Here is a 14,587-nt window from a genome sequence, read left to right on the forward strand (position 1 = left end):
GAGAGCCCATACTCGTCTACGAGTACATGCCCAACGGAACTCTTGGTCAGCACCTATAGCACGAGAGGGGCCCATCCACACCTACTTGGATCGAGTAGCGGCAAAGACTCCTGTCATTGGAAACACAGGTGTTTGGCAATGAGGTGTGGTTCTACTACGCCTGGCAACAAACGACAAGGCTAAGAAAATGGTGGGATTATGCTAGACTTAAAAGAGAATTTGCACAAAATATGGGTATTGGCTACCACAACAGTTTCTCAAAGCTCATGATCTGCTCTTTCCCAGCTGACCTGCATCCGAGGTAAAACAAGAAACATTTCTCAGCGTACTCTGTAACACTTCTTCGATAACAAAGTAGTTTATCCCGTGTCAATCTTTTGCAGGTATACAGGAAATAAAAACTATAAATATATTTTTTTGCTCTATTTTTATTCTAGATCATTAAATTGTTGAAATTTGAATGTACCTTTCACTGTGTGCAGAACCTGAGCAATGTAAAGAAAGGAAGAGCCAAGCGAGACGCATGTACACATTTTGGAATGGGAGCGGCCACAAGTTTCCATTCCTGTAACATAAACCCTAAACATCATATTGACGTCACAGTGAAAACAGATAGGGTTAACAATTCAAGGATAGTACGTCAAAAATACCTCACCAATCAAAAGCCCGGCCGAAAAAGAAGCTTGTGCGCACCATGACACCGATCAGAGGGCAGCAGAAACATGAAGGTCGAAAGAAAGCAGTAAATGTTGAAAGAGTTGCAGAGCATAGGACCGAAGCTGTAAGAATTTGAGCTTCTGTTCATAGGCAAAGAGGTTGTCCATCTGTAATGGAAGGGTAGTATTGTGAGCCGAAGCCAAACCAAAGAAATGGCATGAACAAAAACAACTACTGTAATGGTGGAACTGTTGTAATCGTGGAAAGTAATATTAAGTCATTGTAAAATGGAACTTACAAGTTGTAAAGGTGAAGCTCCACTCAACGCTCTTTGCTCATATGCTCCTCAAACTAGCTGCTCCACACTCTCTACTCTGAGCTTACTCCGGAGAATTAGCTGCTCGACACTCTCTGCTCTGAACTTACTCCAGACTCCGGACAAGGCATTTGTAGACCACCGTGGACGCCTATTCATATGCAAACAGATGGCACTTGCAGGATGCAAGACACTGCATGCAGGACACGGAGAACAGGTACCAAAAACTTAGGACAAACTAAGTTGTGCTTTTGATAAAATGTTCAACTCGGCAATATGAGGAAACTTTGGATAACAAAAACTTTTCATCTCTAAAAACTTTGGATATCTTATTTTTACCCCGAACATAATGTCTTGAAAGCTGCGAAGCCCGCAATAAGACCCTCAACTTTGTTGTCCAATAAAAAATTACATAATAAATTTTATATTATTTTCTAATATGAAAACTTTGGTTAAAGTTGTGATGCATAGCAATATTTTTGGTCAAACAGGAGATTAATACATCGTCAATGCACAATCGATCACTAAGAGTCCCAGGCAGTGACTAATAACTATAAAATTAGCAAACGAGTTGACTAAACATGTTCCAAATAGCACGTTACCAATATTCAATTTATAAATTCTCAAATCTTTTTACTCTTCATTGAGGAAATTATTAGTGACATTTCCTAAATCCTTAACATAAATTTTAAAATATTCTTTAATAAAACGTACATTTGGTACTAAGCAAATCATATATTTAAACCGAACCAAAATACTTACCAAATTTTTTTTTTATTTACAACGCTTTTTAATTTTTTACCTTTACACAAAAAATAAAAATAGAGATAATGTTAGTTAATTATTATACGGAAAAATTAAAACAAGAACAATACTGAAATATTATAATAGAAAAGATCCGCTCACATTTATAGCTTTGAAGATTCTAAAATGGTTGTAGAAATGATATTGGAAAAAAATATAATTATATGAATAAAGTATATATGACTTCATATTATTAGAGAAGATATGGATTTGGAAATAATTCTTCATCCTTAACATCCAAAACTTGTTTTTCAGCTATTTTATTTTCTCCGTTAAAGGTAGGAGGTTTGGCTTTCTTGAACTCTTCCAAAATTGAGTTCTTTTTTTTCCTTTTTTGATAATGGTGTTTCTTGGTTGCTACACTAAAAATTTGGCTACAATTGTTTGATTCTCTTTCTAGTTTACCGAGTGAGGTTTCCCCCTCATTGTATTTTCATTGGATTTTCTATACCTCTTCTTCAACATACTACCTTCTGCTTTGTTGGCTCATTGTCCTTATATATTTCAAAGAGAATTTTCTTGGATTTGTGCCAAGCTAGAAAACTAGCATCAAGATCATGTTTCTTCTGCCTTTGTAGATCCAACGGGTTGTGTAAGATCACTACATTCACCTCTACTTTTCTTTCTTGCACTCCAAAAATATTCTCATTGTCTACTTTTCAACTTCTTAATTCAACTCTCAAACTCCTCAGGGTCTCTATCCAATCACGGGAATTTTTCTATGATCCCTTTCCCATGGAGTCCTCTTCTTTATGATGATAGGATTGGGCATGTCGTACTCTATTATCACCTTGCCAATTTCTTTATCCTAGTTGTATTTTTTGTCTTCTTATCTCTCCCCTTCTCTCTCTCTCTATGCTATTACATACCCATGATTGTTAGCTAATAGAACACAAATCAACTAAATTCACTCATCATCTTAGCATATCTACATTATGTAATTCGATTTGAAACTAATTGAAATTTCGAGTCTCATGTTAGTACGCAGGTTAGAAATTGAAGCAACATATCATCAACCTATCAAACCAACAATGATAGAAATTTTAAGTTCATCATTACAAAACATGTTTATATGTAGAAATTTAACCATAAGATCAAACATTCTACCTTGTATGTATGTGTAAGCATATTCAAGTTCAATGATAAATCCCTTTCTCCATTATGATTCACTATGTAATGATTAATGAAGCTTCTAATGTTATCTTTCAAGGCTCATCTAGTTCAAGTGTCGAGCCAAGGTTTCATATGGTTTGTTTCTATCCCTCCATGCCCAATGTTTGAACCAATGCTCTAATACCACTCTATATTAGAGCTTCTAACTTTATACCCAAAGGTTCAGTATTAAGCCTTTGTTATGGTACCACTATGTATCAAAGATTCTAAGTATATCCCCAAAGGTACAATATTGAACCTTTACTTTGATACCATTCTATAACCACCTCCCTCCCACTCCCTTGTATTGTTTCATCCTATACGAGGTGTTACCTATCATTAATTCAATTCCTAGGGTATGTTATGAAGGCGGGGTTAGCAAAACCCTTTCTCTTGCAAGTCTATAGAATTAACTCTTGATATCATCACTGTGTTCAACACGTTGAGAACTTTTGATGGTACCAATTTTACCGAAATCTAATTCCCAAATCAAAAGTTACACTCAATTAAAGTTATTCCTATCACAAGAGGCCATGTCAACATCCTAAGCACATAATGCCCATGTGGCCTCCATTTAGTTTTGATAGGACATCTATGTGATTCATGCCATCAGTTGCATGTCATATCACTACAATTATCAATATTCGTTGTGTTCAGAATCATTTACAATGAAGCTAGTACTGGGTGGTGACCGCTGGTAAGGTTCCATAGTTAAAACACAACTATGGCCGAACAACTTCTGTCAATGCACTGACATATGTCATAGTGTGAAAGTATTTTAGTGGTGTTCAACAAGTAGTGGTTGCACACAATGTTCCCAACACCCCCAGTTCCATCTAGACCCCACCCTCAACCCTTATGCTTCTTACCCATAATCAACAATTCTTGGCTGAGTGTATCACCCCCTGCATATTCCATAAACTTGATCACTACAACTAGTGGTTGATGATCAGTGTTTTCTCAAATAGCATGGTTTCACTAAGTTTTGGTTCCATGTATTCCCACTTAACATCAAATCGGTAGCATGCTCATGATATCTTCATTTCCCATTAGTGCCAATGTTGTATCATTGATTACTGGAAATAAAAATCCTAAGGTAAAGTGTGTAAATCGAAGGATGAACTCTTTGCATATTCCTCACAGGTTACAGTATTAAAGCAAGTATACTCCTAGGAGATGTTGACCAAGATTGAGGTATTAACTTCTAAATTTAAGAAAAATAACAAAAATGGGAGTATTTTCAACTATGTTTAGATGTTATCATAGTACATTGAAATAACCATAAACACATAGCTACACACTATTAATGGATGTCATGATAAAAATCATTGTTTAGGAATAAACTAAGCTACTTTATAATCATGTACATATCATTGAGATTTGCAGGTCAAATAATCATTCAGGTTCATAACACACGAGATACAATATCATTGATACATAGAAGAAATTCATCACTTCCAATAAGATAGTATTCCTAAGAAATTTACACTTATATGTGTATTCAAAGATGTTTGAAATTGAATGAGGGACTTCACTCTCTGCCCAAATATAGGCTAGCCATACTACAATCTTTTTTGTAGTCGACCACCCTAGAACAAGATCCAAATTCTCAGGGGATGCATATTTAGGGAATTTCACACACAATGTTTAATCACATAATTATTGGATAAGGGTCCATCAGCCAGGTGGTTTATCAACTACTTTCTAACAGTAAACACCAAAATGACCCACTTTTTCTCTAGGATAAAGCACAAGGCTCTACCTAAGATCAAGTGGTTGATATCTCAGTTCCAAGAAGTGAGATCCACTGCTTTTGGTGGTTTATCAATTACCTATCCATGGAAAGCACTACAAGGGCCCACTATCTAGGTAGCTTATCAACATCACGATAATCACCATAGTGCCTCATATGTAGGGAAAATTTTATGGTCTAATATTTGCAGGTGGGCTAATTTTCCATATTATTTCAAAAAGAAAGATTCACAAATTTCGGTTTTTTCTAAAACTTATTCACCCAAATTTTATAGTATAAAATTATTTTACCTTAAAATTAACTAATAATTTATAAAGAATATATAAAATCATTATAAATTTGAATATTTTTATAAAAATATCAGCAAACATTTTATAGTTTGTATATTAGTGACTAGTAATATTTGCTAAGGCTTCTAAACTTTAAGATGAATTTCCATCCTTAAAATGCCACCTGCTCTTATTTCCCTGTCTTAGTGATCTATAATCCAAGCCACAAGCACCAAGTGGTTTATTAGCCTCATGGAAATCACCATAGTGATCCAATAACTCCATTAAGTTCCCACTATTCCTCTAGGCTTAAACACATATTTATGTGTCCTTCATGTAATATAGGGAATACCTTCCCAATTCACAGAGCACGGGGTTTAGTCACGCACATATTTACACATGTTACCGTCTCACCAACAAATTTACATTGAATTCCTCTCTAGTGTCCTTCCCCAAAGCTCTGTTCTTCTATGATTTTTGGCACTTTTTATGCTCTCTATGCAGCAAGCTTCTATGCCAATTGTTCTGTCTCTTTTTCACTTAAACTACTCCTCCCAATCGACCTCTAGAAGAATCCCTCCTCCTTGGAATAAAATCTTATTCACACCTCCATACTTTTGGCTCACAACCTCCTTTATCTTTCTCTCTCTCTTTCCCTACCACATTCCATGAGGAACTGGGTAGTATGGCACCTTCCTGCACCTAGGCTACCCACTCCACAAATTCATTAGGTATCAACGCATGTCAATTCATGGTCAAGTGACAGTTATGATAGTTAAATAAGGTTGGTATGACCTGATATCGACATGCCATAGGAAAAACATCAAGAAAGCAAGAAACCCTCAATAGGCATGCAACGACCTATCATAGGTCTTCCCCCTCAATATTTGGATCTGTATGTCTCTCCATTCAGACTAGTCATCAACACATTTTCACATGGATTTACATACACTTATAGTTCATGTAGTCTTGTTTAGATACATGGGTTGTTATGAAAAGGGTTTGTTACACACTAACTCTCACAACCATCACCCTAACTGTCATATCATCCAAATTTTAAGAGCAGTTCATGTTCTTGTCTATCATATAATATCCATGCTACACTCATCCTAGTGCAACAAAGCCTCTTAATTAGAAACAACTATAGCATGTTGGGATCTATGGTAACTCACCATAACACCCATTTTGTCTCATCACCAAAATAGTTGAGTCTACATACCCAACTTTGCTCTTCCATAGTTACATGAATCTTCCTTATATTTCTCCTCTCGTCTCTCCTTTGTGTGGTGAGGCATAAACCACTAATTTTTCTTTGAATTTGATACCAGCTCCAATGGTGAATATATTCACTACTACTGCTTGGTGGTATCTTTCTTTTATACAACTTTAAGTTGGTGAAGAGCACAACATTGCTTCTAGTTCATCTCAGATACCAAATTCATTAGTGAAGAGATCTACGACTACTTCTTGGTGGTGTCATACTATCATGTCAACTATCTCTTCAAAGACATTGTGGTGAAGAGATTTAACCTATCCTCACTTATGTGACTCTTCAACTATGATACCAACCGTCATGACCCCAAGCGTCCCACACGATTACAAGGAGAGTTGTGCACACCATGATCCCTAAAGCATGCAGTGTCATCATGTTTCAAAACTGGGTGTAGCATAATGTTATTTCACCCGGACTATGCCTCTACTTCTTTTCTTAATTATGTTAGAGAAATATTAAATTAATCAATTTTCTTCTTTAATAATGGGAAATATAAGTATAAACATGAAAAATCATGATCAAGACATTTAAAACATGTTAGTGTGGCAAACACCTAGCTTAGCACCCACAAAATGTCCTCATATAAGAACAATACAATATACAAATTATAATTTCTTTCACTTTTCCAATTACAAAAACTCAACTTGCATTCATGTAGAAGTTTTTTCATAGCCTTAACTTGTGTAATGTCTCAATCACATGTTGTTTCAAGGCCCTTCTAATTACAAGCCTCAATCCCCTCTATTACAATCATTAACTAAATAAACACCTCCATATGGAACTACTACTCACTACCGAAACTGAGGTTTTAATGCAGTGTAAATCCCAAATTTGGTTAAGATACAAAAAAATTTACCCACCAAACCAAAGTTCAAAGTTTTGTCCAATTTTCCCAAATTATGATGCTACATGCCCTTGATATGATCTCTCTCTATGATATGACAAGTCCTAACCTTGTTAAGTCCTTAAATACTATTTTATCCCCATATTGTTATTTGTGTGCCCCATAAAATCCCACTATTGTTATTTTTGTGCCCTTACATTATTATTTTTATGTAGGCAGTAATTATATTTTAACAATTTAGACTCTATATACACTAAGAAATTTTGTAATTTGAATCACCCAAGAATTATTCATTTATGTGATGTAAAGGGAGGTTTCCCCCTCGAAGTGGCTTATTATATAATCATTTATATCTCTTTTCTTATGTTTCTATATTATTTTCATCTAGATACATAATATTTGGAATGAGATCTGTTTATCCTAGAGTTTTGCTCCTTCAAATGGGTCATCGTGGAATTTTTTGTTATAACATTTTTCAACAAAACTTCAAAACATGGAATTGATACCACTTGAAGGAGAAACCTTGATGAGCATTCGTTTGGAATTTCAGACCTTGGTTCGCTATATTTTCTAAGATATGGTCTAAGGAATGCAGATATTCTTCATGCTCTAGAATTTAGTATCAAACATGTGTCCAGGGGGGAATTGTCATAGCTTTCTCTTAAAACAATGGAGTTGAATTTTGTAAAGTCACTGAAAATTGAATGAAATTTATTTTTTTATATGAATTTCAAGGTAAAAAATTATGATATTCACATGTGGCATACTATACAAGTTTCCTCTATTGAATTACTCCATAATCAGGTCATTATAAGAGATTTGGCATAAATTCATCTTAAAGAATCCAATATGTGTCTAACATGTGCATTTTGAAAGATGACACAAATAGATACCACAAGACTCAATTATGTACCTTGGGATATTGAAATAACATAGATATAATAGTTCTAAGGGTAGTCTAATCAACAAACTCTAAATTGAGCTCTTAAAAGGTGTGTATTTCTAAATTTCATTAACATTTGTTTGAAAAATGTTTGTAGTGACTCAAAGGGGATAATAAGGCATAGGTATCATTAATTGATTCTAAAATGCCTCTTAAACAAAAACAAATTGCACCCATTAAGCCCTTAGAAAGATCTAATGTGGAGCATGAAGAAGAAGAAATGCAACAAGAAATATCAAAAATTACAAGACCAACTGCAACAATTTTCACTATCACAAAGAGAAACCAAAAATGAATTAGGAGAGATGAATGTTAATATGGATGGTTTAGAATCAAAAATAGAAGGTGACTTTGACATTTTAAAAGCATCCATGGAAGGTTTGATGGATGGTTTAAAATCAGAAATTCAATGTTTGAAGGAAGGTTTACCAAAGTTTCTATAAGAAATGCTTCCTAATGGCGATAAGGTATTACCTAAAAATCATGATGAAAAAAAAGGAATTCAAATCATTATTTTAGAGACTCTAAATTTGGGTTGAAGACCAACCATATTCCAAATATCAATATTCCAAATTTTGATAGCAAAGATCTGATAGCATGAATATTATAGATGGAGCAATTCCTTGATCTACACAATGTGAAACACACAAAAAAGGTATGTACTTCATATTTATATTTAGAACCCAATCAATTTGTGTGGCATTGATGGAAATTTTCTAGTATTGGTGGTGTTGACATTGTATTAAGAGTCCAATGGTTATAATGTTTGGGGATGATAACTTTTAATTTTCAAGAACTTTACTTTTTTTTTGGGGAAGGAAATGAAATTGAATTAAAGGGTATCATAGGGAAACTTGGGAAGATAATCAACTAGAATTGCATGAAAAAACTTTTGAAGAATGAAAAATATGGGGTAGTTTCACAATTATGTTAACTATATGTTCCAACATCCAAGCGATCTATTTCTCAAAATCTCCAAATAATCCTTGACAATCATTCCAAGGTATTTGAGACTCCAAAATTCCTCCCACCTATTTGCGATCATGATAAGTTATTCACTTGATTCTACGGAGCTTTCCTACAAACATAAGACCTTACAAATACCCCTATGCCCAAAATAGTGAAATTTAATGTATGGTTGTAGTAATGCTAGAGGCAACTATAATTCAACCTAGCCAAAAAAAAAAATCTTCTTTAGTATTATTGGTGCATAAGAAGGATGGATCATGGTGTATGTGTCAGACTATAGAGAGATCAACAAGCTTTCTATTAAAGGTAAATTTCCTATTCCTATATTTGATGAATTATTGGATGAACTACACTGAGAAATTTACCTCACCAAGATGGATATTCATTAAAGATACCATCAAATTAGAATGAAGATAGAAGATGTTTTGATAATGGAATTTAGAACTTATGAAGTTCATTATGAATTTTTGGTCAGCCTTTTGGGCTTACTAATGCACCTTCCACATTTTAAGGTTTGATTTATTTAACTTTCAAATGCTTCCTTTGAAAATTTGCTTTAGTATTTTTTGATGATATACTAATCTACAACAAATATTGGAAAAATCATGTTCAACATGTTGACAATGTTCTCAAACTATTGAAGAAGAAACAATTGTATGAAAAAACATTCAAATGCTTCTTTGGTGTAAAAGAAGTGGAATATTTGGGTCATATTGTATCTCATGAGGGTGTTAAGGTATACCCTAACAAAAGTAAAGCCATAAAGGAATGGAAAATCATGACAACCTTAAAGCACCTTTGAGGCTTTCTTGGGTTGATAGACTATTATAGGACGTTTGTTAAAAATTATGGGAAAGTAATAGCACCTCTAACAACATTACTAAAGGAATATGCATTTTTTTGGACTCTAGAATAAATAAAGTAATTTTAACATCTTAAAGAGATAATGTGTTGAGCTCTTGTCTTAGTTACACCAGAATTCACAAAAATCTTTATTTTGAAATGTGATTCCTCATGAAATGGCTTGGTATTGTTTTAATGAAAGAAGGAAGACCAATTTATTTTGAAAGTCATCTAATCAAGGGAAGGTATTTAAGAAAACCCATTTATGAGAAGGGAATATTGACAATACCACATGCCCTTAAGCAATGACACCCTTACATAATGGGAAGACATTTCAACATAAAAACAAATCATGACAGTCTTAAATATTTCTTGGAACAAAGATTGTATTTAGAAGAGCAATAAAAATGAGTCACAAAGATGTTGGGTTATTTCTTTTATATCATCTATAAAATAGAGAAGAAAAATGTTATTGCATATGCACTCTCAAGAAGGGATGAGCATGTGGAGTCATTTCTCTCTACCATTTCTATTATCTAACCTAACTGGATAATTGAAACAATGGAGGAATGGAAGAAAGTCAAATAATTTTGGACACTAATTCGAAAGGTGTAACAATATCTAATTTCATCTAATATATTTATCTGAAAAAATGATTCACTATGGTACAAAGATCAATTATATTTATGTAATAACTCCCAACTCAAATAAAAGGTTTTTTTGAAATTGCACACCTCCTATAGTAGGGCACCCAATATTTTTAAAAACTTACCACAAGGTCAACAAGGAATTTTTTTGGGATGGCCTTAAATCGAATATTCAAAAGTTTGTGGAACAATGTTTGTTTGCCAACAAAATAAAGTTGAGACAAATAAGACCCCACGTCTTTTACAACCATTAGTCATTCCAAGTCAGTGTTGGGAGGAGGTATCGATGGATTTTATCACAGATCTACATAAGTCTAAGGGAAAGAGTGCCATTATGGTGGTAGTTGATAGACTTACTATGTATGCACACTTTTTTGCATTATATCATTATTTCAAAGCAATTACGATTATTAATGCATATATGGAAACGATTCAAAGCCTACATGGAAACCCAAACATTATTGTAACTAATAGAGATCTTATTTTCACTGGAAATTTTTGGATAAAATTATTTTCTTGTCTTGGTACTCAATTAGCTTATAACTCATCTTATCATCCTCAATCTGATGGGAAAGCTGAGATAGTGAACAAATGTTTTGAAATATATCGTTGTTGCTTTGTAGGTTGTAACCCCATACAGAAATTACCTGCATACGAATTCTAAAACATAGAAAATAAACAATGCAAAAGAATAACACATAAAACACATAACATTTAAATCCCCTGGATCCCAAAACCGAGATTACCATCTTTTTTTCTTATTATATTCCTTTCAATGTTACAATACATATTTATACATGCCAAAACATCCAATACCATGGACCGAAAACTATCGCGTCCAAAAACATGTGTGAAAATCATGCACAAAACCATCGGTGGGTCTGCCCAACCTAACATAGGGTCCAAAACCAAAATTTTCTGGGGCGCTGCCCTGGACCCCATAAAGTGGGGTTACGGGTACCCCTCGAACCCCCTGTGACCCCCCCTCACTACATAATTGACGCAACGAAGGGGGGTGTCTCCGCCCCCCCCCCTTCTAACCCCCTGGTTAACTACGTGGGCTAGTCGTGGAAAGAATATAACACAACCCAACATTCTCCCACTTGTTGTTTTCTTTCCACACGGGGCCACAAGAGAGCTTAGTCATTTTTCCAACCCTGAAACGCCCATTGTCTCTCTACACCAAGATAACTTCTCAGAGCTCACAGATTTTATCAATGCATCTGCAGTATTCTTCAAAGTGTCCACCTTTACCAGCAACACCTTTTTGTCTTCTATAAATATCCCTCACAAAGTGATATTGAACATCAATGTGCTTTGTCTTTGAATGATATGTGGGGTTCTTTGCCAAGAAAATTGCACTTTGGTTGTCACAGTCTATCCCTATAGCTCCCTGTACTAACCCCATACTTGAACATAATCTTTGCAACCAAACTGCTTCCTTTCTTGCATGAGTGGCTACCATGTATTATGCCTCTGTAATTGATAGTGCCACTACAAATTGTTTCTTACTCATCCAACTGACTGCACCTCCAAATTGGTTAAACACATACCTACTTGTAGATCTTCTCTGATCCAGATCTCCAACCTAGTCTGCATCAACGAAGCCATGAATATCCAACATTCTGTCCAATCTTCGTCTTCCTTGGTAGCACAAACCATAATCACTAGTGCCACACAAATACCTGAAAACCCACTTCACTGTTGTCCAATGCTCCTTCCCTGGTTTTGATATAAACCTGCTCAATACTCCCACTGCATGTGCAATGTCTGATCTAGTACAAACCATTGCATACATCAGGCTACCGACTACATTTGCATATGGAGCACAGGACATGTCCTCTTCGTCTTCTTATGTCTTGGGACACTGTTCAGCAAATAACCTCACACCTACAGGAATAGGAACCTTCACCAGTTTACTATCCTGCATATTAAACCTCTGTAGTATTTTCTTGACATACTTCCTCTAGTTTAACCAAAACTTCCTCTTTTTCCGATCTCTTTTAATTTTCATGTCCAAAATATAGTTTGCAGCACCAAGATCTTTCATGTCAAATTTGGAGGACAATTTGGTCCTCAAATCCTGGATAATTTCTTTGTCATTTCCAACTAGCAACATATCATCCACATACAAGACTAGATAAATAACACGGTCACCAATTAATTTAAAATATACATAGTGATCTGCTTTGATTCTTGTGAAGCCATGTCCCCGTATAAATGTATCAAATTTCTGATACCACATCCTTGGTGACTGTTTTAACCCATACAGAGACTTCTTTAACTTGCATACTAGTTCTTTCTTACCCTTCACTATAAAGCCTTCAGTTTGCTTCATGTAGATCTCCTCTTCCAAATCCCCGTGAAGAAATGTTGTCTTCACATCCATCTGTTCTACCTCAAAATCAAAAGCAGCAACAACAGATAGAAGTAATCTAATAGAAGTTACCTGGGCAACAGGAGAAAAAATATCACCAAAATCAATTCCCGGCACTTGGGAATAACCTTTTGCTACCAATCGAGCTTTGTATTTCTCCACTTTTCCTTCTACATTTGTCTTCTTTTTGAACAACAATTTTCTACCAATTTGTTTCCTTCTAGCCGATAACTCCACCAGATCCCAAGCCTCATTTCTGTGCAAAGATGCCATTTCATCAACCATGGCCTCTTTCCATAGTTTTCCATCCTCTGAATCCACTGCTTCCTTCACAATTCTGGGATCATCATCAGTAATAGACAAAGCAATGTTTGAATAGAAGCAGATGGACTATACCTTTCTGGCTGCCTTATTTCTCGAACTGATCTTCTCACAGCTGGAGTTTGTGGCTCTTCATCTTTTGATTCCTCCTCTGCTGTAGAGTCTACTTCTTCCTCCTTTAGCTCAAACTCTATCTTCTCAGGTTCCTTTGGTTGGACTTCATGTTTAATAACATCTTTCACCTCTCTGAACACCACATCTTGGTTGTACACAACCTTCCTTGTTATTGGGTTCCAAAGCTTATAACCCTTTAAATCATCCTTATACCCAATAAAGATGCGCTTTTCAGATTTACTATCCAACTTGGTTTTTTTCTCCTTTGGAACATGTACATATGCATCACATCTAAATACCCTTAGATGTGAAAGAGAGGGTTTCTTACCAGTCCATACCTCTTGTGGAGTCTTATCCTCCAACACTGATGAAGGTAACATGTTGACCAGGTAACATGCAGTATCCACCGCTTCTGCCCAGAATTCCTGTCCTAACCCGGCACCACTGAGCATGCTTCTTTCCCTTTCCATCAACATCTTGTTCATTCTTTCTACTACTCCATTTTTCTGAGGTGTATATGGAGTAGTCTTCTGCCGTGCTATACCACACTTCTTACAGAATTCTTCAAATTCTTTATTACAAAACTCTCCTCCGTTATCAGTCCTTGGCACCTTTATCTTCTTCTCTGTTTGGTTTTCCACCAAGCCTTAAATTCTTTAAACCTGTCAAAGACTTCATATTTCTTCTTAAGGAAATATATCCATTTATTCCTTGAGAAGTCATCTATAAATGATACATAGTACATAGACTTACCTAGTGATGGAACCTTCACAGGTCTAAACACATCATTGTGCACATGCTCTAATATATGTTTCGCCCTCTTACCACCCAAGGGGAAACTCACTCGATTATGCTTCCCATATACATAATTTTCACAAAAATCAAAATCCAGAGAGCTATTACTCATACCTTCCACCATACCTTTACCATGAAGTATTCGAAGCCCCTTCTTTCTAATATTTCCAAGCCTTTGATGCCATAACATGGTCTTCTCTCCAGAGACCACTAGATTTTCTACTCCACTTTCAGGAGCCATAGAACTGTTGCACCCATAAACAACAGTGCTACCTTGTAGCTTGTACAGAGTTCCAATCCGAACTCCCCACATCAATACCAGTGCTCCCCAAACCATCTTGTAGGTATCCTTCTCAAATACTGCTTTTACACCTGCATGATCCAACTTGCTTACAGAAATCAAATTTCTAGCCAATTCAGGAATATGTAGAACACCCGAAAGTGTTCTAACCCTTCCACCTTGCAACTTCAACTTTACCTTTCCGCGACCAACGATTTTTAGCCTTCCTA

This window comes from Pinus tabuliformis, chromosome 2_1 (genome assembly GCF_031772625.1).
Source record: "Pinus tabuliformis cultivar Carrire ecotype Pingquan chromosome 2_1, CPIR1, whole genome shotgun sequence".
Taxonomy (NCBI): domain Eukaryota; kingdom Viridiplantae; phylum Streptophyta; class Pinopsida; order Pinales; family Pinaceae; genus Pinus; species Pinus tabuliformis.